We start from the raw sequence: 27342 nt of genomic DNA on the forward strand, positions 1-27342 counted from the left end.
GATGACAGTTATGGTCCTCTTTCTGGGTTCACATTGATTAGCACTGTACTGCTGCTTTTCCATTGACAGGACAGATAGGAACCAATACAGGGCCAGACAATTATTTTGAAATGTGGTTGCCAAGCTGGGCAACCAGGTATCAGCATTTTGATTTCCCCCAAATTACCAGGTAGGTGGTTGCCAAAAAAAGTTGCAAGACCCATGGCAAAAAACCTTTTCCTATTCCCAAAAGCATTAAATGTATGAGTCTTTCATGAAAGTCTTTCATGTAAATGATATGATATCCCATATTGTTCATTGACAGGCCAAATTCATACGCACGTTTTTTTCTGCAAAGTTCTCTGAAACTGATGCCTTCCTTACATTCCTTCCACTTAGGTCTGTTGCTCTGTCATAATTTTGAAAGCAACGCAATGTGTTGAAACCTATGCACTAATATTCAAAGAGTCTCCTGTCTCATGTTCTTTTCCCTTTGAATTCGGCATGTTTCACTCTTTATTCAGTTAGACTTCAGGAGAGGCGGGACTCTACAGCAGGGAAGGGCGTTCTTGTCACGGTCAGACCCTACTAGTCATGCAGGGGGTGTGGGTCCACCGGCGCAAAGGAAAACCCACATTTTTCATTGTTAGGGACACGGTGGAATGTGATGGTTTGATCCTACAGCGCAGGGAGTGGAGGGAAGAAACAACGAAGGCAGTTCAGGAGGAAAACAAACCCTGTCCCGCTGGTGTACCAGTAAAATCTGTGAAAGAACTTATGTTCAGTCTGGTTCAAACCTACAGTCATCTTGTCGGAACTCTTCGACACAAAGCGAATCAATTTTGGGACTATCGCAGATTTTTTCATGGCAAGGTAGGTGAACTAGTGTTTTGATAAATACAACTACTTGTATTACTAAATCAATGAACAAATGTAACGATGGCACTGCAACTTCCTGAGTTCGACATGGGCAGGCATACTCCGAACTGCGGCAAGTTTTTACCCCTCCTCCCCCTGATCTTCTGCCGCAGCTAAAACGAAGCCTCCATGAAACACCGGACTGCAGCTAAAAACTCGGGCCACGTTCAGTAGTCAAACGTGTGGAATGTTGCAGAATGAAATGTCACGAATAGAAGTGATGTGATTCCATATTATTCATGTCCGAGAACATGTTTATACAGTGCTACATATTTCCAGATCCATGTATTTCGATATTTCTATCTGAACTTTCTACAACGTTGTGCCCTGCTGAGCAGCCAAGCTGGTTAAACATGTGTAGGAGTTTGAAGTTCTCGTTTTAAGCGTTTGTAGATCACTGTAACTAAATGTAGCCTTTTATCATTGTTGTTACGAGTGGCTAGCACACTTACGTTGAGTGGGGATGTGCCACTCTCTGTGTGGAATGTTGGGGTTTCTGAACAGGAACATAAATATTTTCCTCGGAACAATGTATCATCCGGCTCAGGCGATTTCTTGAAATTAATTTGCAACACTAGTAGCCAGTCACCTTTCCACAATTCAAAAAATCCAACTGTCCACTTAAGGCAGCTACAGTCCACTGTCACTTTGAAGATTTAGTTCCTAGTATAGCCTAAAGTAGACAGTAAAATAAAAAATGATAGGTCAACTGGTCTGAACAAGATGGCAGTAAAAGCCTGTTATCTATATTGACACTTGACTGACAATATTTTAGCTGGTTCCCAAGTAGCCCAGTATTGGACTAAAGGAGCCTAACGTTACTTCTCAGTCCAAGGAGCTTACATGTTCTGTTATAAGGGGTGAATTGGCTCTGGAAGCCATAACAGTGAAATACTCCATCTAAACGTGAATCAATTCTCAATTGTGGCATGGTTCTAGAAACAGAAATCCCTTTACTTTCATATCAAATCCAAATTCACAAGCGCAAAATACACACTTACTGTAAACTGTTTTAACACCGCAGCCAACAGTATTTTTCAGTGACAACACTTTTGTGGCGTCCTGTCACCCCCCTACAGAAGAGCCTTTGTCCTTTGACTTATGTGTAATGTAATGGAACTGAGTCATGATCAAGGGCTAGTTCCCAAGTAGACTATGTTGACAGCCATAATTGGAATGATCTTCAAAAACCTGACCTCTATGGATAAATCATCAAGTGTATTTAGGTCATTGCTCAAATTGTGAATACAGCAGGGAATGATCAGCCTGAAACATGATAGACAACTTCGAATTGCCTTGATTGATGGCAGGCATCGTCCATTATTATTTGCATAGATCTACTTCACATGGGAAGGGAGCTTTCCAAAGATTCCACAAACTGGCTACAGTTACGATTTAACTTTACCAATAGAGTAAGATGCACAAAGAGAGTAAGGTGGCGCCGACAGTATTTTTTTTGTGTGTGTGTTATTTCTTACATTATTAGTCCAGAATGTTTTTTTGTGTTATTACATACAGCCGGGAAGAACTTTTGGATATTAGAGCGGTGGTAACTCACCAGCATTATGACCAGGATTACGACTTTCCCCAATTGGATCCTTTGTTCATACCCCCAAGGCAATTGAACTTATCCCAGAAACTGCTCCAAGACGCCACCGGCGGAGAAGAAGTATTCGGAGTGAACTTCTTGTCCGAATCAGGAGGCAAGCACACCATCCACTACTTCAGAGTATATTACTCACTAATGTTCAGTCTCTAGACAATAAAGTAGCCAAGCTCAGGGCGAGGATCTCCTTCGAGAGACTTCAGGATCTGTAACATACTCTGTTTCGCGGAATCATGGCTCTCTCGGGATTTACTGTCCCTGTCAATACATCGCGCAGACAGGAATAAACAACTCTCCGGGAAGTAGAAGGGTGGTGGTGTATGTTTCAGGATTAACTACTCATGGTGTGATTGTGATAACATACAGAAACTCAAGTCCTTTTGTTCACCGACCTAAACTCTGCAAAAAAAGAAATGTCCTTTCACTGACAACTGTGTTTGTTTTCAACAAACTTAACGTTTGTAAATATTTGTATGAACATAAGATTTGACAACAGAGACAAACTGAACAAGTTCCACAGACATGTGACTAACAGAAATAGAAAATTGTCCCTGAACAAAGGGGGGGTCAAAATCAAAAGTAACAGTCAGTATCTGGTGTGGCCCACAGCTGCATTAAGTACTGCAGTGCATCTCCTCCTCATGGACTGCACCCGATTTGCCAGTTTTTGCTGTGAGATGTTACCCCACTCTTCCACAAAGGCACCTGCAAGTTCCAGGACATTTCTGCGGGGGAATGGCACTAGCACTCACCCTCCGATCCAACAGGTCCCAGACGTGCTCAATAGGAATGAGATCCGGGCTCTTCGCTGGCCATGACAGAATACTGACATTCCTGTCTTGCAGGAAATCACGCACAGAATGAGCAGTATGGCTGGTGGCATTGTCATGCTGGAGGGTCATGCCAGGATGAGCCTGCAGGAAGGGTACCACATGAGGGAGGAGGATGTCTTTCCTGTAATGCACAGCATTGAGATTGCATGCAATGACACCAAGCTCAGCTGTGACACACCGCCCCAAACCATGATGGACCCTCCACCTCCAAATCGATCCCACTCCAGAGTACAGGCCTCGGTGTAACGCTCATTCCTTCGACGATAAACGCGAATCCGACCATCACACCTGGTGAGACAAAACCACGACTCGTCAGTGAAGAGCACTTTTTGCCAGTCCTGTCTGGTCCAGCGACGGTGGGTTTGTGCCCATAGGCAACGTTGTTTGCCAGTGATGTCTGGTAGGCCTGTTTTAAGGTAGGTCCTCACAAGTCCTCAGTCCAGCCTATTGCAGACAGTCTGAGCACTGATGGAGGGATTGTGCGTTCCTGGTGTAACTCGGGCAATTGTTGTTGCCATCCTGTACCTGCCACGCAGGTGTGATGTACTGATCCTGTGCAGGTGCACATATCCTGATACAACATTTATTGTAACTGAGGACTGCTGTCCCCACTTGCTTTGATATCTCCCCAATGGTTCCTGTACCCAAGAAAGCAAAGGTAACTGAACTAAATCACTATCGCTACGTAGCACTTCTGTCATCATGAAGTGCTTTGAGAGGCTAGTTAAGGATCATATCACCTCTACCTTACCTGACACCCTAGACCCACTGCAATTTGCTTAACCCCAACCCTCCAAACTCATGAAACTCGGGGCCCTGGGTCTGAACTCCACCCTGTGCAACTGGGTCCTGGACTTCCTGACTGGCCGCCCCCAGGTGTTGAAGGAGGGAAACAACACCTCCATTACGCTGATCCTCAACACAGTGGTCCCACAAGAGTGCGTGCTCAGCCCCCTCCTGTACTCCCTGTTCACCCATGACTGTGGCCACGCACGCCTTCAACTCAATCATCAAGTTTGCAGACTACACAACAGTAGTCTGATTACCAACAATGACAAGACAGCCTACAGGGAGGAGGTGAGGGCCCTATCAGAGTGGTGCCAGGGAAATAACCTCTCCCTGAACATCAACAAAATGAAGGCGCTGATCATGGACTTCAGGAAACAGCAGAGGGAGCACGCCCCTATCCACATCGACGGGACTTCTGTGGAGAATGTGGAAAGCTTCAAATTCCTCTGCATACTCATTACTGACAATCTGAAATGGTCCACCCACAAGGCCAAAAAGATCATCAAGGGCATCAACCACCCGAGCCACGGCCTGTTCACCTCGCAATCATCCAGAAGGCGAGGTCAGTACAGGTGCATCAAAGCTGGGGCCGAGAGACTGAAAAAGAGCCCGGTTACTCAGCCCTGCACCTTAGAGGCTGCTGTCCTATATACATAGACATGGAGTCACTGGCCACTTTAATAATGTTTACATACTACTTTACTCATCTCATACAGTTGAAGTCGGAAGTTTACATACTTAGGTTGGAGTCATTAAAACTTGTTTTTCCACAACTCCACAAATGTCTTGTTCACACTATAGTTTTGGCAAGTCCGTTAGGACATATACTTTGTGCATGACACAAGTCATTTTTCTAACAATTGTTTACAGACAGATTATTTCACGTAATTCACTGTATCACAATCCAGTCGGTCAGAAGTTTACATACACTGAGTTGACTGTGCCTTTAAACAGCTTGGAAAATTCCAGAAAATGATTGCTTTAGAATCTTCTGATAGGCTAATTGACACCATTTCAGTCAATTGGAGGTGTACCTGGGGTTGTATTTCAAGGCCTACCTTCAAACTCAGTGCCTCTTTGCTTGACATCATGGGAAAATCAAAAGAAATCAGCTAAGACCCCAGAAAAAAATTGTAGACCTCCACAAGTCTGGTTCATCCTTGGGAGCAATTTCCAAACGCCTCTGAAGGTACCTCGTTCATCTGTACAAACAATAGTACGCAAGTATAAACACCATGGGACCACACAGCTGGCATACCACTCAGGAAGGAAATGCGTTCTGTCTCCTAGAGATGAATGTACTTTGGTGCGAAAAGTGCAATTCAATCCCAAAACAACAGCAAAGGACCATGTGAAGATGCTGGAGGAAAGTATCTATATCCACAGTAAAACGAGTCCTATATCAACATAACCTGAAAGGCCAGACTATGGTTTGCAACTGCGCATGGGGACAAAGATGATACTTTTTGGAGAAATGTCCTCTGGTCTGATGAAACAAAAATATAACTGTTTGGCCATAATTATCATCGTTATGTTTGGAGGAAAAAAGGGGGAGGCTTGCAAGCCGAAGAACACCATCCCAATCGTGAAGCATGGGGGTGGCAGCATCATGTTGTGGGGGTGCTTTGCTGCAGGAAGGACTGGTGCACTTCACAAAATAGATGGCATCATGAGGCAGGAAAATTATGTGGCTATATTGAAGCAACATCTCAAGAAGCTAAAGCTTGGTTGCAAATGGGTCTTCCAAATGGACAATGACCCCAAGCATACTTCCAAAGTTGTGGCAAAATGGCTTAAGGACAACCAAAGTCAAGGTATTGGAGTGGCCATCACAAAGCGACTGACCTCAACCCTATAGAACATTTGTGGGCTGAACTGAAAAAGCGTGTGTGAGCAAGGAGGCCTACAAACCTGACTCAGTTACACCAGCTCTGTCAGGAGGAATGGGATCAAATTCACCCAACTTATTGTGGGAAGCTTGTTGAAGGTTACCCAAAACGTTTGACCCAAGTTAAACAATTTAAATGCAATGCTACCAAATACTTATTGAGTGTATGTAAACTTCTGACCCACTGGGAATGTGATGAAAGAAATAAAAGCTGAAAGAAATAACTCTCTCTACTATTATTCTGACATTTCACATTCTTAAAATAAAGTGGTGATCCTAACTGACCTGATGGGGAATTTTTACTTTGACGTCAGGAATAGTGAAAAATTGAGTTTAAATGTATGTAAACGTCTGACTTCAACTGTATGTACAGTGCAATTGGAAAGTATTCAGACCCCTTGACTTTTTCCACATTTTTGTTACGTTAAAGCCTTATTATACAATTGATTAAATACATTTTTTCCTCAATCTACACACACTACCCCATAATGACAAAGCAAAAATGGGTTTAAAAAAATCTTGCAAATGTATTAAACAGATCCCTTATTTACCTAAGTGTTCAGACCCTTTGCAATGAGACTCGTAATTGAGCTCGGGCGCATCCTGTTTCCATTGATCATCCTTGTAGTTTCTACAACTGGATTGGAGTCCACCAAAATAAATCTGTAGCATTGACGGTTCCCTAGAACACAGTGGCCTCCATCATTTTTAAATGGAAGAAGTTTGAAACCACCAAGACTCTTCCAAGAGCTGGCTGCCTGGCCAAACCAAGCAATCTGGGGAGAAGGGCATTGTTCAGGAAGGTAACCAAGAACCCAGTGGTCGCTCTGTATCAGCTCCAGAGTTCCTCTGTGGAGATGGGAGAACCTTCCAAAAGGACAGCCATCTCTACAGCACTCCACCAATCATGCTGCATAGATGGTTAAAAGTATTCAGACCCCTTTATTTTTTCCCCGTTTTTAAGTTTCATCCTTATTCTAAAATTGATTTTAAAATGGTTATTTCCCCTCATCAATCTACACTCAATACCCCATAATAACAGAGCAAAAACAGGTTTTTAGAAATGTCAGTATTTCGGGTTTTGTTGTTAACATTTTTGTACTTTGAATCACATTTTAGCAGGAATTACAGCTTAGTCTTCTTGGGTATGATGCTACAAGCTTGTCACTCCTGTATATGTGTTTCTACCATTATCTGCAGATCCTCTCAAGCTCTGTCAGGTTGGATGGGGAGTGTTGCTTCACAGCTATTTTCAGGTCTCTCCAGAGATGTTCGATCGGGTTCAAGTCTGGGCTCTGGCTGGGACACTCAAGGACATTCAGAGACTTGTCCCGAAGCCACTCCAGCGTTGTCTTGGCTGTGTGCTTAGGGTTGTTGTCATATTGGAAGGTGCACCTTTCCCCAATCTGAGGGCTCTGGAGCAGGTTTTTATCAAGGATCTCTATACTTTGCTCCGTTCATCTTTCCCTCAATCCTGACTTGTCTCCCAGTCCCTGCTGCTGAAAACATCCCCACAGCATGATGCTGCCACCATGCTTCACCGTAGGGATAGTGCCAGGTTTCCTCCAGACATGACGCTTAGCATTCAGTCCAAAGGGTGTTTAGGTGCCTTTTTGGCAATCTCCAAGTGGGCTGTCATTGCCTTTTTACTGAGGTGTGGCTTCCGTCTGGCCGCTCTACCATGAAGGTTGTAGACACATTTCAAGGATGATCAATGGAAACAGGATGCACCTGAGACCAATTTTTAGTCTCATAGCAAAGGAATACTTCTGTTTTTTATTTTTTTATACATTTGCAAAAATGTCAACCTGTTTTTTGTTTTGTCACAATGGGGCATAGTGTGTAGATTGAGGAAAATACTAAATATTTAATTAATTTTAGAATAGGGCTGTGACGTTACAAAATGTGGGAAAAGGGAAGGAGTCTGAATACTTTCCGAATGCACTGTAGGCTACATATAACGAGTGTCAAAGGAATGAGGTGCAACGCTGAGTCTGAACAGCAATGCTCCCCCAGCTGCAGCACAAGTAGCAGCAGTGGAATGGTAATCTGGAAGGTGGGGCCTGTAAAAAGAGAGCGAGGGAGAAAAATAGAGGGGACCTGCCTTGACCTGTTTCAGACATGAAGGCAATTCACTGATCGCTTTCCAGTAAGTCCCAGAGCCAGTTACCAACTCTGCTACTGCTTTCACCCCTTCTGATGGTGGGAACACAAGTACAATCAAGTTGGACTGGGAGATGGGCACAGCTGCATGCATTGGAGGTTCACTGTATCTGCATATGGGACAATGGCCTATCCCTTTTGGTGTAAGTAGGAATTCAGAAGTACACAGGCATTAATGTTGTAGATACAAACCACTTCCTACCTGGTAGACCTTACAGCCAAGGAAAAGGACATGTTGTGTCTTCATGCTAAACCATTGAGTTTACAATGCCAAAACAAAGCAACCTCTACACTTGAATTGCAATCCCTTCATATCCTGCCTGTGTGAACATTGGCTAAGTGAACATGTTTTTAGTACTCTACTTGGCCAACTAGTGCTGTCCTGTTCCACCTCCCATTTGGACTCTTTGTGCCAGTCTACCGTATCAAACTTTACTTTCACCTTTGACTGGTCACTTGGTAGGTCTTTGGTGTTTTCCCTCTGGCGTTGTGTCACTCTTTCAGTTGACTTTTTCTTAGTGTACATAACGTAGTGTGAAGACTATTGCTGAGAATTTGAATGCTTAGAGTTTACTATGTAGAATTGACTTTCTATGCTATAGAGTGAAAGCAAGTGACGGGGCAGAGTTTGTTCAGTGGCCAAGTGTGTCGCCCATGCAAAGTAATAATTTCCCTCTCTTTTTACGAGCTGGGCTTACACATGATTCGTTTTCCACTTGATGGAAGCATGCAATGAAATGGCATCTGCTGCCTTTGACTGAAACCAAAGGCTAATCATTATGGGTGTCCAATAAGTGTAATTATCAGACTTACTAGGCGGGCCTGAGGATTACGGAGTGGCTCAATGACTAGTGTGGGGATTAAATTGAAAATGGTGGTTTTCTGCCTTTTGGGCTTTTCAGACCACTTGGCACATTAAGGAGAAAGTGCTCTGGAGTTGGGGTATTATTGAACTGCCCTTAATTGTGTAGCATGGCGCTTGTAAAGCCAGGGTAGTGGGTTCGATCCCCGGGACCACCCATACGTAGAATGTATGCACACATGACTGTAAGTCGCTTTGGATAAAAGCGTCTGCTAAATGGCATATATTATTATTATTATTATTATTATTAAGTCTAAAATTGTATTTTAGTGAAGTGCTTTCACTCCTAGAATGCTACCCCTCCCTGGGACGGCATAGGCAACGATACAGAGGATGTTTTTTTTTATGGTTCTCCCTGAAATGGCACAGATTAGTCATATTGAGTTTAATGAAGCACACAGCCCTCATGTATTGTGATAATGTAATAATGGCCTGAGTATCCGGGACGGGCTCGTGTTGACGCTACACAGGCCAGCTGGACACTGCTGACTTAGCGCCGGCAAGGGGAATGGGATTTATGCATTTGACATTCCGTGTGTGTGTGTGTGTGTGTGTTAAGGAGGGTTATAAATGCCTCTATGGAGTCTGCTAACACTGGCTTCGCCTGTAGGGCTTTGCCTTTTGGGTCTGTTTATTGGTGTTTTTCCCCCAATGGTGCCTCTATGTTCAGGACCCTGGGAAGTGTTAGTGGCCCTTAACCCTTTTCCTGCCAGCCGCACTTCTATCAGTGGCGGGTGGGTGACAGGGCTTGTCTCTGTGATTTCAGCTGGGGTTCAAACCACTTGTCTGTACTTTCTTGTAGTGCCGCCGATCGGTCTTCAGATCCTAGAGATTGAGAGTGTCAGTAAAGCGTTCCCAGTTCACACCGCTGTTCACTCACTCATTAAAGAACGCCCTTTGACCTACTGGGGCAGATCTGTTGTCACTCCAAAGATGTCACCCCGGGCAGAACTACGTTATATTTACCCTGTACTAATCTACAGTATATTCCTGTATAGGCCAGGGTGACTTTGGCACTGGCAAGACTTATACAGAATAGTTTTTAAAAAGTTACTATACGTCGTTGTTACCAAACAAACCAGATATCATTTTAATGTTACTTTCCATTTCCACTACAACACAGTGAACTAGCCTCTGGACACTGAAACCCAAGCCTGTGTCCATAGAGTCATGCACAAGACTAATCAGGTATTTATCTCCTTTCCTCCCAGACCCCTTTATTCATTATGATATGAGAATAGGGCCGTTCCATTTCATTTCAATCACTTTTGGATCGAACCACTTTAGATTTCAACAAAACTTAACCATACATATTTTCCCATGGTAGAATTGGTCAAAAAGTAAAACTTTGCGGGCTTGAATGCAAAACCATTTAAGAGATAGAGGTGCTCAAAGTTGTCACATTTTTGCATTCCACACCCAATCATCAGACATCCATGTCTTAATCGCTGGGAAATATAAACGGTTGAGTTTGATATAATTTAAAAGCTTACAAACAGGAGTCATAGAAATACAATACATTACCTAAAGTATGTGGACACCTGCTCGCCGATCATCTCATTCCAAAACCATGGGGATTAATATGGAGTTGGTCCCCCCTTTGCTACTATAATAGCCCTCACTCTTCTGTGAAGGGTATCCACTAGATGTTGGATCAGGCAGTGATGTTGGGCGATTAGGTTTAGCTCGCAGTCAGCGTTCCAATTCATCCCAAGTGTTCAATGGGGTTGAGGTCAGGGTTCTGTGCAGGGCAGTCAAGTTCTTCCACAATGATCATGACACCATTTCGGTATAGACCTCTCTTTGTGCATGGGGGCATTGTCATGCTGAAACAGGAAAGGACCTTTCCCAAACTGTTGCCAGAAAGTTGGAAGCACATACAGCGGGGCAAAAAAGTATTTAGTCAGCCACCAATTGTGCATGTTCTCCCACTTAAAAAGATGAGAGGCCTGTAATTTTCATCATAGGTACACTTCCAATATGACAGAACAAATGAGAAAAAAAATCCAGAAAAATCACATTGTAGAATTTTTTATGAATTTATTTGCAAATTATGGTGGAAAATAAGTATTTGGTCACCTACAAACAAGCAAGATTTCTGGCTCTCACAGACCTGTGCCTTCTTCTTTAAGAGGCTCCTCTGTCCTCCACTCGTTACCTGTATCAGAGGCACCTGTTTGAACTTGTTATCAGTATAAAAGACACCTGTCCACAACCTCAAACAGTCACACTCCAAACTCCACTATGGCCAAGACCAAAGAGTTGTCAAAGGACACCAGAAACAAAATTGTAGACCTGCACCAGGCTACCATAGTGAAAATTACAGGCCTCATCTTTTTAAGTGGGAGAACTTGCACAATTGGTGGCTGACTAAATAGTTTTTTGCCCCACTGTATGCTGTAGCTTTAAGATTTCCCTTCAGCGAAACTAAGGAGCCTAGCCAGAACCAGGAAAAATAGCCCCAGACCATAATTCCTCCTCCACCAAACTTTACAGTTGGCACCATGTATTGGGGCAGGTAGCGTTCTTTGAGACTTTCGAACAAAAACATGCAGGGCTTGACATTTACCTGTCAATCGACTTGTCCTTCATACAAGGATGTGACTGAAAATCTTGTTGTGGTGTTTGATGAAAACCATCATAATGCTTTTCTTTGGAGATTGCATGGCTCTGTGCTCGATGTTATACACCTGTCAGCAACGGATGTGGCTGAAATAACTGAATCCACTCATTTGAAGGGGTGTCCACATACTTTTGTATATACAGTTGAAGTCAAAAGTTTACATACACTTAGGTTGGAGTCATTAAAACACGTTTTTTTCAACCACTCCACAAATTTCTTGTGAACAAACTATAGTTTTGGCAAGTTGGTTAGGACATCTACTTTGTGCATGACACAAGTCATTTTTCCAACAATTGTTTCCAGACAGATTATTTCACTTATAATTCACAGTATCACAAATCCAGTGGGTCAGAAGTTCACATTGACTAAGTTGACTGTGCCTTTAAACAGTTTGGAAATTCCTGAAAATTATGGTTCTAGAAGCTTCTGATAGGCTAATTGACATCATTTGAGTCTAATGGAGATGTGGTTGTATTTCAAAGTCTACCTTCAAACTCCGTGCCTCTTTGCTTGACATGGGAAAATCAAAAGAAATCAGCCAAGACATAGGATTTTTTTTTTAGACCTCCACAAATCTGGTTCATCCTTGGGAGCAGTTTCCAAACGCCTGAAGGTAGGACATTCATCTATACAAACAATAGTATGCAAGTATAAACACCATGGGACCACGCAGCCGTCATATCGCTCAGAAAGGAGACAAATTCTGTCTGCTAGAGATGAACGTACTTTGGTGCAAAAAGTGCAAATCAATCCCAGAACAATATATATTGATGCAACATCTCAAGACATCAGTAAGGAAGTAAAAGCTTGGTCGCAAATGAGTCTTCCAAATGGACAATGACCCCAAGCATACTTCCAAAGTTGTGGCAAAATGGCTTAAGGACAACCAAAGTCAAGGTATTGGAGTGGACATCACAAAGCCCTGACCTCAACCCTATAGAACATTTGTGGGCTGAACTGAAAAAGTGTGTGTGAGCAAGGAGGCCTACAAACTAGACTCAGTTACACCAGCTCTGTCAGGAGGAATGGGCCAAAATTCACCCAAATTATTGTGGGAAGCTTGTGGAAGGCTCCCCGAAACGTTTGATGCTACCAAATACTAATTGAGTGTATGCAAACTTCTGACCCACTGGGAATGTGATGAAAGAAATAAAAGCTGAAATAGATCATTCTATCTATTATTCTGACATTTCACATTCTTAAAATAAAGTGGTGATCCTAACTGACCTACAACAGGGAATTTTTACTAGGATTAAATGTCAGGAATTGTGAAAAGCTGAGTTTAAATATATTTGGCTAAGGTGTATGTAAAACTTCCGACTTCAACTGTATAGTGTATAATTGATAGAATGGACATATCCCTTAGAACCACAGCAATTTAACTGGTACATGAAAATTTGAATAGTAATGTTTACTTCTAATTACTACTACAAAGATGGCTGCCGGTCCACCCACTGTCAAATGTCAACTTAAAAGGGGAATTTCTATTTTCTATATTTCAGTATGTTTCCTATGGAAGGTTGACAGTATAGATCTGATCTTCCCATCCAAGTCAACATTCTCCGATGTGTGGATCTCCAACCTTCTTTGTGCTACCTTTTTTGAAAGTTGACATTTTAAATTGTATTCCCATTTTAGTACATTTATCAGCCAAAACATGACACCCATCCTGTTTTTAAGAGCATGCTGTTTCTCAACTGGTGGCGGTTGCAACACACACCTCAGATTTAATATAGGATCTAAGCTACAACATATGCGGGGATAATTGACTTTAAAAAACAAATTTTTTAATGACTATTTCATAAAGCTTTAAAAAAAAAGATTTTTATAAAATAGGTTGACAACCCTGTTTCTAAGCTTTTAAAGGACATCAAACTCAGAAGTGTATCTTTTCCAGTGATGAAGACATGGATGCCTCATGGTAGGGTGGGGTATGAAAATGGATCAACTTTGAGCACTTCTATCTCCTAAATATTTTGGCATTCAGAAAAAGTTACTTTCTAACCACTTCTACCATGGACAAATATGTATAGAAAGTTTTTTGTTTGTTTGTTGTTCAAATCAAAACGGTTGCGGTCAAAAAGTCATTGAAATCAAATGGAACGACCCAATATTCCTGTGAGGGGGACAATAGATTGCCTCTCGTGGTGTAGCTTTGCGTTGTGGCTTAATATAGGTCGCCTGTCACTGTTGTCATGCCGTAGCATGTTTCAAGTTTAACAGGGCTGTGACGTAAGGCCCAGGGGGGACTTGAGTTTCATTTGGTGTAAGTTAATTTAGCCATCCAACCCTTTGGAACTGAAACATTTTGGTTTGAGTATGCCACAAGCGGCGAGGTGTGTGTGTGTGAGGCAAGATAAAAGCCAACATGATTGAGTCGTGAGTGGCTTTGTGTTGGCATGTCCTTTTTGGCTGTGACTTTGGCCTCGTTGGTGTTAAAGCATGCATGGGCTGCTCATTATTGGACGTTCCGATTGGATCTGGCAAATCTCATTCAACTCACTGATGGGGGATTGATGCTCACCCAAGCAGCAGGTGATTGTGGGTAGGGAGGGAAAGGACTCTTTGAGGAGCGACGAGCAGCGTTTTCTTGGTGGCCTGCTTTGATGGAGCACGTGGCTTTGTGATGTCAGTTACTGTCAATATAGTCCGAGCTCTGGGACCACAAGGATCATGATGAATCAACAAGTTGATCTGACCAGTTGCTCAATTAACTATTTTCTCAATGTAAGTGGGGCGGCAGGTAGCCTGGTGGTTAGAGCGTTGGGCCAGTAACCGAAAGGTTGCTAGATTGAATCCCAGAGCTGACAAGGTAAAAATATGTTGTTTTGCCCCTGAACAGGGCAGTTAACCCACTGTTCCTAGGCCGTCATTGTAATTAAGACTTTGTTCTTAACTGACTTGCCTAGTTAAATAAAGGTTTAATAAAATTAAAAAATAATTACAAAAATAATATATATATATATATAAGTGCCTGTTCCTGGAATTCAACTGGATCAGAACTACTACATGTCAAGTTCCTCGTACACATTAGTGATGATGGGAGGGGTCGATAGTTAAATTTCTGGATATTATTTTTGATTACATATCATATTGTTTTTACTATCACAAAATTGTTTTTGAGCTAATTAGCTGTACCTGCACCAAAACTCTAGTAATTTATTTTCATAGCTGCTTCTCCTTTTTTTTAAATAGGGAGACTATTTGATTCTGCGCTTTTATTTCCATGACTGATCCAAACTCGTTTTCTCATGGCTCTCTTGTCCTACTGTGAGCAATATATTTGGAACATCGGATTGCATTAAAATCACAGAATCAAATCACAATAGATATAGAATCGTGAGAATCACAATATATATCATATCAGCACCTAAAGTATAGCGATATTGTATTGTGAGGTCCCTAGCAATTCCCAGCCTTAGTATATATGTGGCTCTTTCTTACTCTTGTGACAAGCTAGCAACCCAGTATGTTAATACTAAGCTTTGGCAGATAACTGTTGTCCTTCCTTATAATTATGAGCAACCTCATGGCTCAAATAAAAGGCTCTATTTGAGTGTGCCTAATTGTAATAGTAAATAATTTCTTGCCTTTAGATGACAGACAGCCTGACTAAACTGTTAGCATTAGCTGGCTTTTGCTAAATTGACCTAAACCTACCTACCTCTCTGAGGGGGAAGGTAATAAACCACTTGAGCCAATAAATACTTCATTTTCACACCCTGCACTTTGTAGCCTTTCCGTTTCCCGTAGAAGGTGCCCTTGGGAAAATCTCTCCATGGCTTCCAAGTTTGTATTGTGAATCGATACAAGCTTTTGACAGAGCGTTAACGGCTAGCATAACAGGTGTGTTTCATGTGTTTGAATGTGGGGAATTGGTCAGAACAGAGATTGTAAAACATACCTTTCTGGATTATTTACCTATAATATCCAATAGCTGTAGGCCTACTGTTCCTTGGTCTTTCTTTTGGTCTCTACCTCGACCTCACTTGCTTGTTACTGTTTTTAGTGTAAGTTTTTTACGGCCTACTTTTTGGTCAGTACAAGGAGGCTACAGAAACATATTAAAAACATATTGCCTCAGATTATTTACTGAAGTTTCTCAGGCATATTTTTTGGCACCTATATCTGAAATCGTTATGGATTATCCAAAAATTGAGGCTCACGAATCAGATTAACAACACGTTTCGTTGCCCCAATAGATCATATTTATGGACCTCCAAAGCCTGCTATCGTCCATCATAGCCTAAATGAACCGACCTGTAAACCACGTGAAGGCATTTAGAAAGTAAGGTATGTTCAGGCGGGGGTAAACTTTAATTTGGCTTGTTTCGCAATCCTCCATTTCTTTATCATTGAAACGGACACATTTTGTTGATCTTGCTGCGACACCAGAATAGACTGCGTTTCCTGCTTAGTTACATGATGACCCATTTATGTTTGAGATTTTCTGTGTTGGTGCATTTTAAAAGGGCAATAAAAACCAAAACATTTCCCACCCATTATCTGCGGCTCCCGACGTGTCCCTTTCGGCTGTTTTTCACACGAGGAGTCCACCCTCCTTTTCAGCTTGTTCCGGTAGTATTTTTGGAAGTTATTGAAAAGAGGAATCTGAACCGTTTATCCTGAAAAGGGATGTGTGGATAGAAACGTGTTGTTATTGTCCTTATCGATGGGGATGACATCGTGATGTGACAGGTGACGGTTCAGCCTATTTGAACTTGGCTGGCGCCCCACAGTAAAGAACGGTGTCTCCCAGCACACAAGTGACACTCCAAGTAATTTGCCTAGTCCTATTTGCTATAGTCTATTTCAATAAATATGTGATACAGAACACAATAGAGGAATGTAGGCCAGAAAGAATGGAGAATTCCACGAATGTCCAGTCGGATATCGTTTCTATCTGTCGGATGCATGGGCTTTAGGCAATAGTCTAAACCTATTATAACGGACACTCCTTAGCTACCTTGTGTTTGGCTGTAAAAATGTCATAACTTAGCCTATATTCCCTTCTCTCTCCATTCGAGAGGCTATATGAAGGCTATGCGTCATCGTTTTATGCATGGCTTTCTCCCGATCAAATGCCAAGTTCCATTCAAAATATTATTTGAATAGGCTATTATCAATCACAGCTTTATAATACCTAGAACGAACAATATTATTTATTTTTCTATTTTATGAGACAATGCCATTATTTAGTTCTGAAGATGGTAGACTACTTCTATCCAGCCCATGATGTCACTATGATAATGTTCCTCATCAAACAGTCACTGCTCCATGACTGTGTGCCTCACACACACACACACACACACACACACACACACACACACACACACACACACACACACACACACACACACACACACACACACACACACACACACACACACACACACACACACACACACACACACACACACACACACACACAAACCTGCTCCATACTGAAGCTACTTCACCAGAAAGGACAATTAGAAAAGAGATTTGTATTATTTGGGGCCTCTCTCACTAGAATTGTACAGTTTATACTCTGACCTAGAGCTGGGACGATAAACCGAAAATGATCGACACCGACCATACTGATCACTTATCAAAGGCATTTTCGCTGATAACGTTCATTACGATAAGTGACCTGTACTAGAGAAATGTGAAGATTGAAATGATATACATTTGCTGATATGGGTGGTTGTTAATAGGACAATAGATGACTTCAATAGATGACTTCAGTAGTTTTAAAGGATAATCATTTAAAAAACTGGTGCATAAAAACTGGTGTACAACGTTATAAAGTTATCGTTCTATTTGTTATCGCATCAATTCAGGCAATTTATCGCGATATGGATTTTTGTCCATATCACTCAGCTCTACACGGAGCACGATACCATTTTGAGTATTGTAATTGGTCTCTTTCAACTCCCGCACCATGGTATTTGAGCTAGACAAATGTTCCAAAGTATCTTTAAAAAAAAAAAACGATATTTGGTCTCTTACTTTCTGCTGCCTTTTCGGGCGAGATGGTCCTCTGTTTTTAGTTCTCCGTGACTGCTGTTGGCAGAGGGCAGGTCGGTCCAGCCTCACCAGGAGTTCATCTGGGGGCTCGTGTTGGAGTTTGGTCTCTTACAGCACTAGCTAGCTGCTGCTGTGCTTTCTTAGGAACTCTGAGAAGACATTGACCGCAAATGTGTGGTTGACTGACTTTGCCAGAGGTGCCTCGAGATTGTACTCGCGCTTCAAAATGTGTGAGGTGAGGATGGATGGTGATGGATAGGGAGAGACGTGGGTAAAATGTGTAATTTTCCGTTCTTGGCGGTTCCTCCTTAACTCGTTCCATGCCTTGCTGCTATGTTTAGTTTTTAACTTTTTGGGCAGCTGCATTCTAGTCTTCACCAGCGGGAAAGAGGGAGGATTGGAGAGAAGAAGAGAGTGGGCTGTGATTAGTGTATTTGGTGTTTGAGAGAGTGAGAGGGCATCTGGTTAACAACCTGGAGCAACTATCAACCAACCCACCTCATTATAATTTAGCCACAGAGAGAGCCATGCCTGCTATAGCCAAGTAAGCCCATATAAATAGAATCTGGTCATTATATTTATATGGCGTACAGTGCCTTCAGAAAGTATTCACACCACTTGATTTGATTAAATTTAATTGTAATTTTTTTTGTCAACGATCTACACAAAATATTCTGTCAAAGTGGAGGAAACATTTTTACATTTGTAAAAAATGTATGAAAATTAGTCCCCTGAGTTAATACATGTTATAATCTCCTTTGGCAGTGATTACAGCTGTGAGTCTTTCTGGCTAAGTTTCTAAGTGCTTTGCACACCTGGATTGTACTAAATTATTATTTAAAAAAATGTTCAAGCGCGGTCAAGTTTGTTGTCGATCATTGCCATTTTCAAGTATTGCCATAGATTTTCAAGTAGATTTTAAGTCAACTGTAACTAGTCCACTCAGGAACATTCAATGTTGTCTTGGTAAGCAACTCCAGTGTATATTTGGCCTTGTGTTTTAGGTTATTGTCCTGCTGAAAGGTGAATTTGTCTCCCGGTGTCTGTTGGAAAACAGATTGAACCGGGTTTTCCTCTGGATTTTGACTGTGATAATCCATTTATTTTTATTCTGAAAAAACTTCCTAGTCCTTGCCGATGACAATCATAACATGATGCATGCACCACCATACTTGAAAATATCAAGTAGTATTCAGAGATGTGTTGGATTTGCGCCAAACATAACGCTTAGTGTTGAGGATAAAATGGTAATTTCTTAGCCTACTTTTGTGCAGTTTTACTTTAGTGCCTTATTGATTTTTTAAAACTGCAATGTTGGTTTGGGGCTTGTAAGTAAGCTTTTCACTGTAAGGTCTACCTACACCTGTTGTATTCGGCGCATGTGACTAATACAATTTGATTTGTTGATCCATCCGCAGTTTTCTCCTATCGCAGCCATTAAACTCTGTAACCGTTTTAAAGTCACCATTGGCCTCATGGTGAAATCCCTGAACTGTTTCCTTCCTCTCCGGCAACTGAGTTAGGAAGGACACCTGTATCTTTATAGTGACTGAGTGCATTGATACGCCATCCAAAGTGTAATTGGTAACATCACCATGCTCAAAAGGACATTCAATGTCTGTTTTTTATATATTTTTATCCATCTACCAGTAGGTGCCCTTTGCAAGGCATTGGGAAAAACCTCCCTGGTTTTGTGGTTGAATCTGTGTTTGAAAGTAATTGTTTGACCGAGGGACCTTATAATTATCTGTATGTGTGGGGTACAGAGATAAGGTAGTCATTCAAAGATCATGTTAACCACTATTGTTGCACATAGAGGGAGTCCATGCAACATATGTGTCTTGTTAAGAACATTTTTACTCCTGATCTTTTTTAGGATTTGCCGTAACAAATGTGTTGAATACTTATTGACGAAAGACATTTCAGCTTTTCATGGTTAATTCATTTGTAAAAATGAATTCCAATTTGACATGGGGTAGTGTGTGTGGGTCCGTAACACAAAATCTCAATTTAATTGATTTTAAATTCAGGCTGTAACACAACAAAATGTGTAAAAAGTAAAGGGGTGTGAATACTTTCTGAAGACACTGTAAGCCAACAAAAGCCCCAGGTAAACATACCGTCTTGGTCTTACACCCACTCTTCGTCAGGTCCTCTCTGTTATCAGCCGAACGGGGAGCAGGAAGGAGGGAGAGCTGCTGGACTGCATGTTAATGAGTCCTCATTGAGTGATGTCACTCGGCCCCTGAGATAACAGCCGTGGCCTCCGTCCAGCCTTGGGGTCCAGGAAGAGGGGGTGTTTATGACCCGTTGGCTCACGTTGCCGTGGCAACCACCCTGCGTGTTTTACACATCCCTATCAGGCCGTGTGTGTGTCAGTCGCACTGTAACACATGCGTGTGAAAGAGGGAGAAAGCGAGGGAGCGCTTCTGGACGCCGGCTTAGTCTGGCTGAATGACAGAAATCCCTCTTCTGGCCCGACCCTGCAGATAGAGAGAACGAAAGGGGGGAGAGAGAGCAGGAGGGTGGGAGAGGGATGACACAGACACCTGTATCAACATCCACCCCCATAACTGGTTTCATAAATCCACTGCCTCTGTTGGTTCGCAGGCAGGCAGTGCCATGGTTTGTGCTGGTTGCCTGGAGGGGGAGGGGGGGCAGAAGTAACAGAACACTGAGAAAGTACCTTCAAAGAAAATATGGTGCTTTCCCTATTCTTGTCATTTGTAATACTCCTACTCCAGATCATGTATCCAAGTCTTCGGAGGCTAGCAAGGTGAAAGAGCAATTCTGCCACTTTTCTACCTCATTCATTATCTCCAGCGCCAAACCAATGTCTACCTAGAGTACCAGTCAAAAGTTTGGACACACCTACTCATTCTAGGGTTTTTCCTTTTAGTTTGACTATTTTCTACATTGTAGAATAAGTGAAGACATCAAAACTATGAAATAACACATGGAATCATGCAGTATTCAAAAAGTGTTAAACAAATCAAAATATATTTTATATTTGAGATTATTCAAAGTAGCCACCCTTTTGTCTTAATGATAGCTTTGCACACTTTTGGGATTCTCTCAACCAGCTTCATGAGGTAGTCACCTGGAATGCATTTCAATTAACGGGTGTGCCTTAACAAGTTCATTTGTGCAGTTTCTTTCCTTGCGTTTAAGCCAATTAGTTGTGTTGTTGTGACAAAGTAGGGGTGGTATACAGAAGATAGCCCTATTTGGTAAAAGACCAAGTCCATATTGTGGCAAAAGCAGCTCAAATAAGCAAAGATAAATGACAGTCCATTACTTTAAGACATGAAGGTCATCAATGAGGAAAAGTGCAGTCGTAAAAACCATCAAGCGCTATGATGAACCTGGCTCTCATGAGGATCGCCGCAGGAAAGGAAGACCTAGAGTTACCTCTGCTGCAGAGGATACGTTCATTAGCGTTACCAGCATCAGAAATTGCAGCACAAATAAATGCTTCAGGGTTCAAGTAACAAACACATCTCAACATCAACTGTTCAGAGGAGACTGCGTGAATCAGGCCTTCATGGTCAAATTTCTGCAAAGTAACCACCACTAAAGGTGGAAGAAGAAGAGACTTGCTTGGGACAAGAAACACAAGCAATGGCCATTAGACTGGTGGAAATTTGTCCTTTGGTCTGGAGTCCAAATGTGTGATTTTTGGTTCCAACCCGTGTCTTTGTAAGACGCAGAGTAGGTGACTGATGATCTCCGCATGTGTGGTTCACACTGAAACATGGAGGAGGTGGTGTGATGATGTGGGGGTGCTTTGCTGGTGACACTCAGTGATTTATTTAGAATATAAGGCACACGTAACCAGCATGGCTACCACAGCATTTTGCAGCGATATGCCAGTCCCACTAAGCGCAAACCAGATGGGATGTCATTTGTTTTTCAACAGGACAATGACCCAACACACCTCCAGGCTGTGTAAGGGCTATTTGACAAAGAAGGAGAGATGGAGTGCTGCATCAGATGACCTGGCCTCTACAATCACCCGACCTCAACCCAATTGAGATGGTTTGGGATGAGTTAGACCGCAGAGTGACGGAAAAGCAGCCAACAAGTGCTCAGCACATGTGCGAACTCCACATATGCTGTTGGAAAAGCCTTCCAAGTGAAGCTGGTTGAGAGAATGCCAAGAGTGGCTACTTTACTTTGAAGAATCTGAAATATATTTTGATTTGTTTACCACTTTTTTTGGCTACTACATGATACGACGTGCTTTTCATAGTATTGATGTCTTCACTATTTTTCTACAATGTAGAAAATAGAAAAAATAAAGAAAAACCCTTGCATGAGTAAGAAATTGTGATTTTCAAAACCTGCAATGAGTTTCTAGCCAGAGCGAGGGTATTTTCTTGCTCCCCACTTCACTGAGATCTCGTAGGGTTTGAAAATCGCTGTTAAAATGTTTAACTTTTGTTGATGTCATTGGATAAAACATTGGTTTGGTGCTGGAGATGATGAATATGAGGTTGGAAAGTGGCAGAGTTGCTCTTTAAGGGTCTTGTACTAGCTCTAAAGGGCTGGGACGTTTCAGGTTGGTTTGAACGGACTGACACCTCTATCTTCTAGTCTGAATGTGAACTGTGTAGAACTAGCCTTGCCAATTATGTTTGCTGCTGGCTGGACAGGGATGACTCTTTTTGATGTGGTACGGCAATCCTGTGGGATAATGGATGTGGACCTGTATTTCGGTCGTTCTCCCTCCAGCACTGTAACGTAGAGCCTACATGTACAATCCCTGCACCCATCTCTCTTCCACCTGGGATCGAACAGGCATCTTTCAAAATAAAATTCCTTCTCCAGATAATTTATTGTGATCAGAAAATATTCATGTTCTCCGGGTAAGGTATTTTCAGACGCTAGGGCTACCCAATCCCCTTTAACTCCCACCTCAACTCTGAGGGTACTCCTATTTTCTTCTGACGCATAAGCGCTAACGTGTATGGGTGGAAGCTTCCGTCAATGGCATGCCCATACGTCACCCCCCCCTGTGTTATTTTCGAGACGACTCATCTCGAACTCCATCAGCGCGTTGAAAAGGGCCAGCGTGTAACGAGTGGGTTGGGTTTCTGTCTTTCCAGCCAGCCCATTGCTTTTGAAACTCCTCATGCGAGCAGTCTCGCAGCGCAAGCTAAATAGCCATAAAAATAGAATGGTTGGTGAACCACACTTTTTTTTTTTTTAGCTCTTTTTTAAATGAATATTTCGAAGCTGCTGGCTTGTTTTCAAGTCGCAGGGTCTTGCTGTATCCAGGCGTTGGGGGACAGAAATAGGGCCGTCATCACTGTTTGATCCGTTCTCTCCAACTTCTCTGGTTGGAGTGCTGTGTTGACTTTGGCCCGTTCTGGCGAAGGGGTCTGCTGAGGCAACACATGGTCCATGTGTGAAGCATCACTCTCCCGCCATCTGGAGGGCCCTCGTGCTTCCTCTCATATACCACTCCTTCATCCCCTTCTTTTTTCCCCCATGCCCATTGGTAGCTCACTCGCATCAAGTCACATTTGCTGTTTAAGTTCCATATTACGCTTAAACGTCCTACTTGACAGAGTTAAGTGTGAAATCTCTGTTATAGGGTTGGTTTCCCATACACAGATTGAAGCCTTGTCCTGCACTACAAAGAAAAGCAATAGAGAATCCCAAAGAGTTGTGAGAGCATTTGAGTGTTTTCTCCACCGTCGCTCTAATAGGTTTCATGAAATGCTCACCTTCGCCACTTTCCCTGTACAGTAGCCAACTTTCGTCATGTCACAAGGTGATTTACACAGTGTGTCGTTATGATTGTTTAATTGCACCTGCATACACCCATATTAGGATATGTCAGGCACTTTGTCGTCTGGCATTCCTGCCTCTCCCTCCCCGCCTCTGTGACATGGGCCTGCCTTTGTCCTGAGTAATAAGGCTACAGGAAGGCCTGGCTACCACGGTAGCTAGCTCCTGCCCCACAGGAATCCTTAACACTCCCAGACCTGACTAGCTCATTTGTGTTCTGGAATACCAGGCTTTTTTTATGATCCAAAATTCTGGTATTTTTTGTGTGTGTGTGTGTGGTTCTGGATTTATTTGTCAAGCTGGCCCTCCTCCCCTTTGCTGTGAACTGAAAAATGCCCTGTCATGGTTCTACATGTTGGATTCAGTTACTTAATTGAACCATAGTTTGCTCATTCTCATTTTCCCACTGTGGCATGCTGCTATACTCAGCATCCTCGTTCCTTCCCTCGGTGACAGACATCTTTAATTTGACTGTGTTGGTGCCATTGATTACTTTGATAACTCACATCTGGCACGCAGAGGCATGTTTTTCCCCTCCCTGGTCAAACAAGGGCACAGTGACTGTTCACCCACCCACTTGGACCGACCAACTTTTTTGTAACTATCCCCTTTTCACATCCTCTCCTTTTTTCTATATTTTTTTCCCCTTTCTCCGTCTCTCGCTCCCTCCTCTACTTTTTCTCTCCCTTCATTTCCCTCTCCTCCCCTCATGCTGGTCTGAGGATGGGTGTGGATAGGTGGGCCCCAGCTCTCGGCCATGAAAGAATGCAGTTAAAGTACTGTTTTATCTGCTCTCCCTCCGAGCTTGGAGGTCTAAGAGACATCTGGTCCCCCAGACATGCCAAATACAAAATCCCTGAATGGGCAGCATTCCTTTATAAGAAAGCAATACCAATCAATTCTGAATTGTTGGTAAAGTCCAAGAAATACCTTTTTTTAACCCAAGTTAGTCACCCTGTTGAGTGCATTTGGCCTGGGGAATGTACTGTACATATTTTGAAATGAATTGGAGCAGCAATAGCAGTAGGCTAGTATTACTGCTCACGATGTGAATTGAAAGTACTGTACTTTCATTTGTTGAGATTCGCTCTCTTCCCTATGTTTGGGCGTACAGTGCGGAAACAAAAGCCGAGCCTTTTGAAAGAGAAGAAGACTTGAGGGTTACTTTTCATCTTGGGATATTATAATAGCACATTACAACAAGCCCTTCAGGTTTTGAGTGAAATGAAGGAGCTCGCAGGCTGCTTGCCTTCGGGGCACATGGCAGCTTTATCAATATGGTACAACATTGCTGTCCAACTTCCCTATCTGATGGAATGCAAATATACGAGCAGGAGGCATGCACTTGCGGTTTGTAAATCGCCTGCAAATGACATCTATTTGGTGTTCTATTTTTTTTTCTTTCATGTTGTACTCCACCCTCCCGCCTTCGTACCTCCTTAGGGCGTCCTGTTCAGCATGTTTAATTTGGGCATTCCTTTACTTCGCTCGCAGACAAAACAACCCGAGAACTTTGAGTGTGCCACAGCCCCCCCCCCCCCCCCCCTAATCACTCGCAGGAAATGGGCTCCCGTGCAAACTATCCCCAGCGCAAAATAACCCTGCGTGTATTTTAAGGCCATGAAATGTTGAGTTAAGGAAATGCTACATGATCTCTCCCCCAACACACTTTCTTTCTCCCCTGCTCTCGTCCCCTTAGTACAGCCTTTCTCTGTATTTTACTTGTGCTTTAAGGCATTTCATTGGCGTAATCATGGAAAGGTACAATTTCAGAAGTAACTTGATGTACTTTCTCAAGCTGTCTTTCTGCTAGTGGTCGTAGTTTAAATTGTTAGGCAAATGGCGTAATTAATACTCCCTTCTATTCAGCTGACGTAGACGGGGGATGCATGTTTTTGCATGTAAAGGATGAGGGCCAAGGCCGCCTTCGAGAAGGATGTGGCTGATGTTCAGTTTACCATTTGGTTTTCAATGATTTAAGGGAAACCACACAGAGCGAGGAAAGGGCCACTTCACTTCAGAGTGTTTGGGGCTTGAAAATAATGGTGAGTCGTTACGTCGTGCGAGCCTGTTTACTTCTTTATTTGGTTGTGAAATGGAGGGTTTGTCCCTGGTCAATCTTTGAGGTCTTTTGGGGTGTCTGAAATATCTGTAAGGACCTGCCAACGAACTGGGATCCGAAACATTGACGTTGTAGTAACAGGAGAGTCAATTGGTGGTTACATTTAGGTAAAAAGATGATGTACTTCAGCCATGGCAATATCAACACTACAGTATACCTCTCTGAGGTCCTCGTTATCACTGTCTTGGCATAACCCACACTTTTGAGTAAAAATTCCATGTTGAGTCGAACATTGAGGCAACGTTGTGTGTAGTGATGGGGGGAAAAATGTATAGAGTTGCGTATCGCAATATATAATTTTTTGACAATATTATAGCAATATTTGACTCCAGTATCGATTTGATATCGTTTAGACAATATCACAACATTATTTTTTTGCGCTAGTTGACTGTACCTGCACCAAAACCAGTATTTGTCCTTCATAGCTTGTTCTCCTTTTTAAATATGGAGCCAATTTTGTTTTCAGCACTTTTATTTCTTTCTTTCATTGTCTGATCAAAACAAATTTTCTCATGGCTCTCTCTTGTCCCTCTGCAGCAGACCATATGGTGAGCAATATGTTTGGAACATCAAATTGCAATAACATGACAGTATTGAATCACAATACATATAGAATCGTGAGAATCGCAATATATATCGTATCGGCACTTAAGTATCATGATAATATTGTATTGTGAGGTCCCTGGCGATTCCCAGCTCTAGACAGAGGGCCAGAATGGAATGAATGGAGCACTGTTGGGCCAGCCAAAAACAAGTTGTCTGGTCATGCATGAGACAATTGAGGCGCAACGAAATGTGACACATATCTGACTGACTTCTCAGACCACCTCGTAGCCAATATGCCTCAATATCAATGGTTAATTTGACACTGAAGGCATTGTCAGTTGACTGACCTTAAGTGTCAATACCAAGCACAACAATGGTGAAATGAAGCTATGAATCATTACTATGGTAGAATCATGAGAAACTCATAGTAATGTTTGTCCTCTGTGTTCTTCCTCTGGTTGTAGGGCTTGTGGATGGAGCTCCATAGTGAAACCATCTGGTGACCGACGGGCTGCATTTACCAGCTGCTTAGCACCCAACACAAGAGGATGTCTCCATAGAAAGTAAGTTTACGGTATGTGTGTTTTGAATGTCTTTGTCAAGGCCATGTTTACACATAAGCTTACAGTATCTACAGTTCAGTCTTTATATTATCATGTATTGTGTGTGTGTGTGTGTGTGTGTGTGTGTGTGTGTGTGTGTGTGTGTGTGTGTGTGTGTGTGTGTGTGTGTGTGTGTGTGTGTGTGTGTGTGCGCCTGTCTGTCCGTCTGTAAACACCCTCTCAGGACCGTCTCTATCTAACCTTGACTGGTCTTTTTTGACATACTGTTTCATTCAAACTGTGACCGAATGTCTCTATTTGACAGTCGCAGTTTGAAAGAGAGTCTGCCTTTGACTGGCTGTTTCTTTCTAAAAAAAAAAGTGACACTCTTGTGTGTGGTGTGTGCGCATGCGTGTAATGTGTAATGGCAATGAGTCTGCATCCAGCTGCTCAGTTGAAAGAGGAAACACAGAGAAAATGTGGTGGGGAAGGTTCCGGATTCCAAGGCCGTTCCTTACCTCTGAACCCTTTGTGAGCTGGTTTCCTGGTGGGCCAGGTCAGTGTTGCACTAAAGCTGGCGCCGCGTTTCCTTCCCTGTACCCATAGGTCAGCAAGGAATGGCAAACTCGCACATATACAGAGTGCACGCACAGAGTGCCGGCTCAC

At 42.6% G+C, this 27342-nt stretch overlaps 1 protein-coding gene across 2 annotated transcripts in view; it reads left to right on the forward strand.

The window, feature by feature from the left end:
• Positions 1-583: 583 nt before the first annotated feature.
• Positions 584-27342, forward strand: part of LOC124046267 (leucine zipper protein 1-like) — an 83602-nt gene continuing 56843 nt past the window's right edge. The window contains exons 1-2 of one of the 2 annotated variants that reach the window (XM_046366441.1): positions 584-852; positions 26599-26697. The gene's annotated coding sequence lies outside the window, so the exon portion shown is untranslated. The remainder of the gene's footprint in view (positions 853-26598; positions 26698-27342) is intronic. The other variant, XM_046366439.1, reaches the window with a different exon arrangement.

Source organism: Oncorhynchus gorbuscha, linkage group LG10 (assembly GCF_021184085.1).
Source record: "Oncorhynchus gorbuscha isolate QuinsamMale2020 ecotype Even-year linkage group LG10, OgorEven_v1.0, whole genome shotgun sequence".
Lineage (NCBI taxonomy): Eukaryota > Metazoa > Chordata > Actinopteri > Salmoniformes > Salmonidae > Oncorhynchus > Oncorhynchus gorbuscha.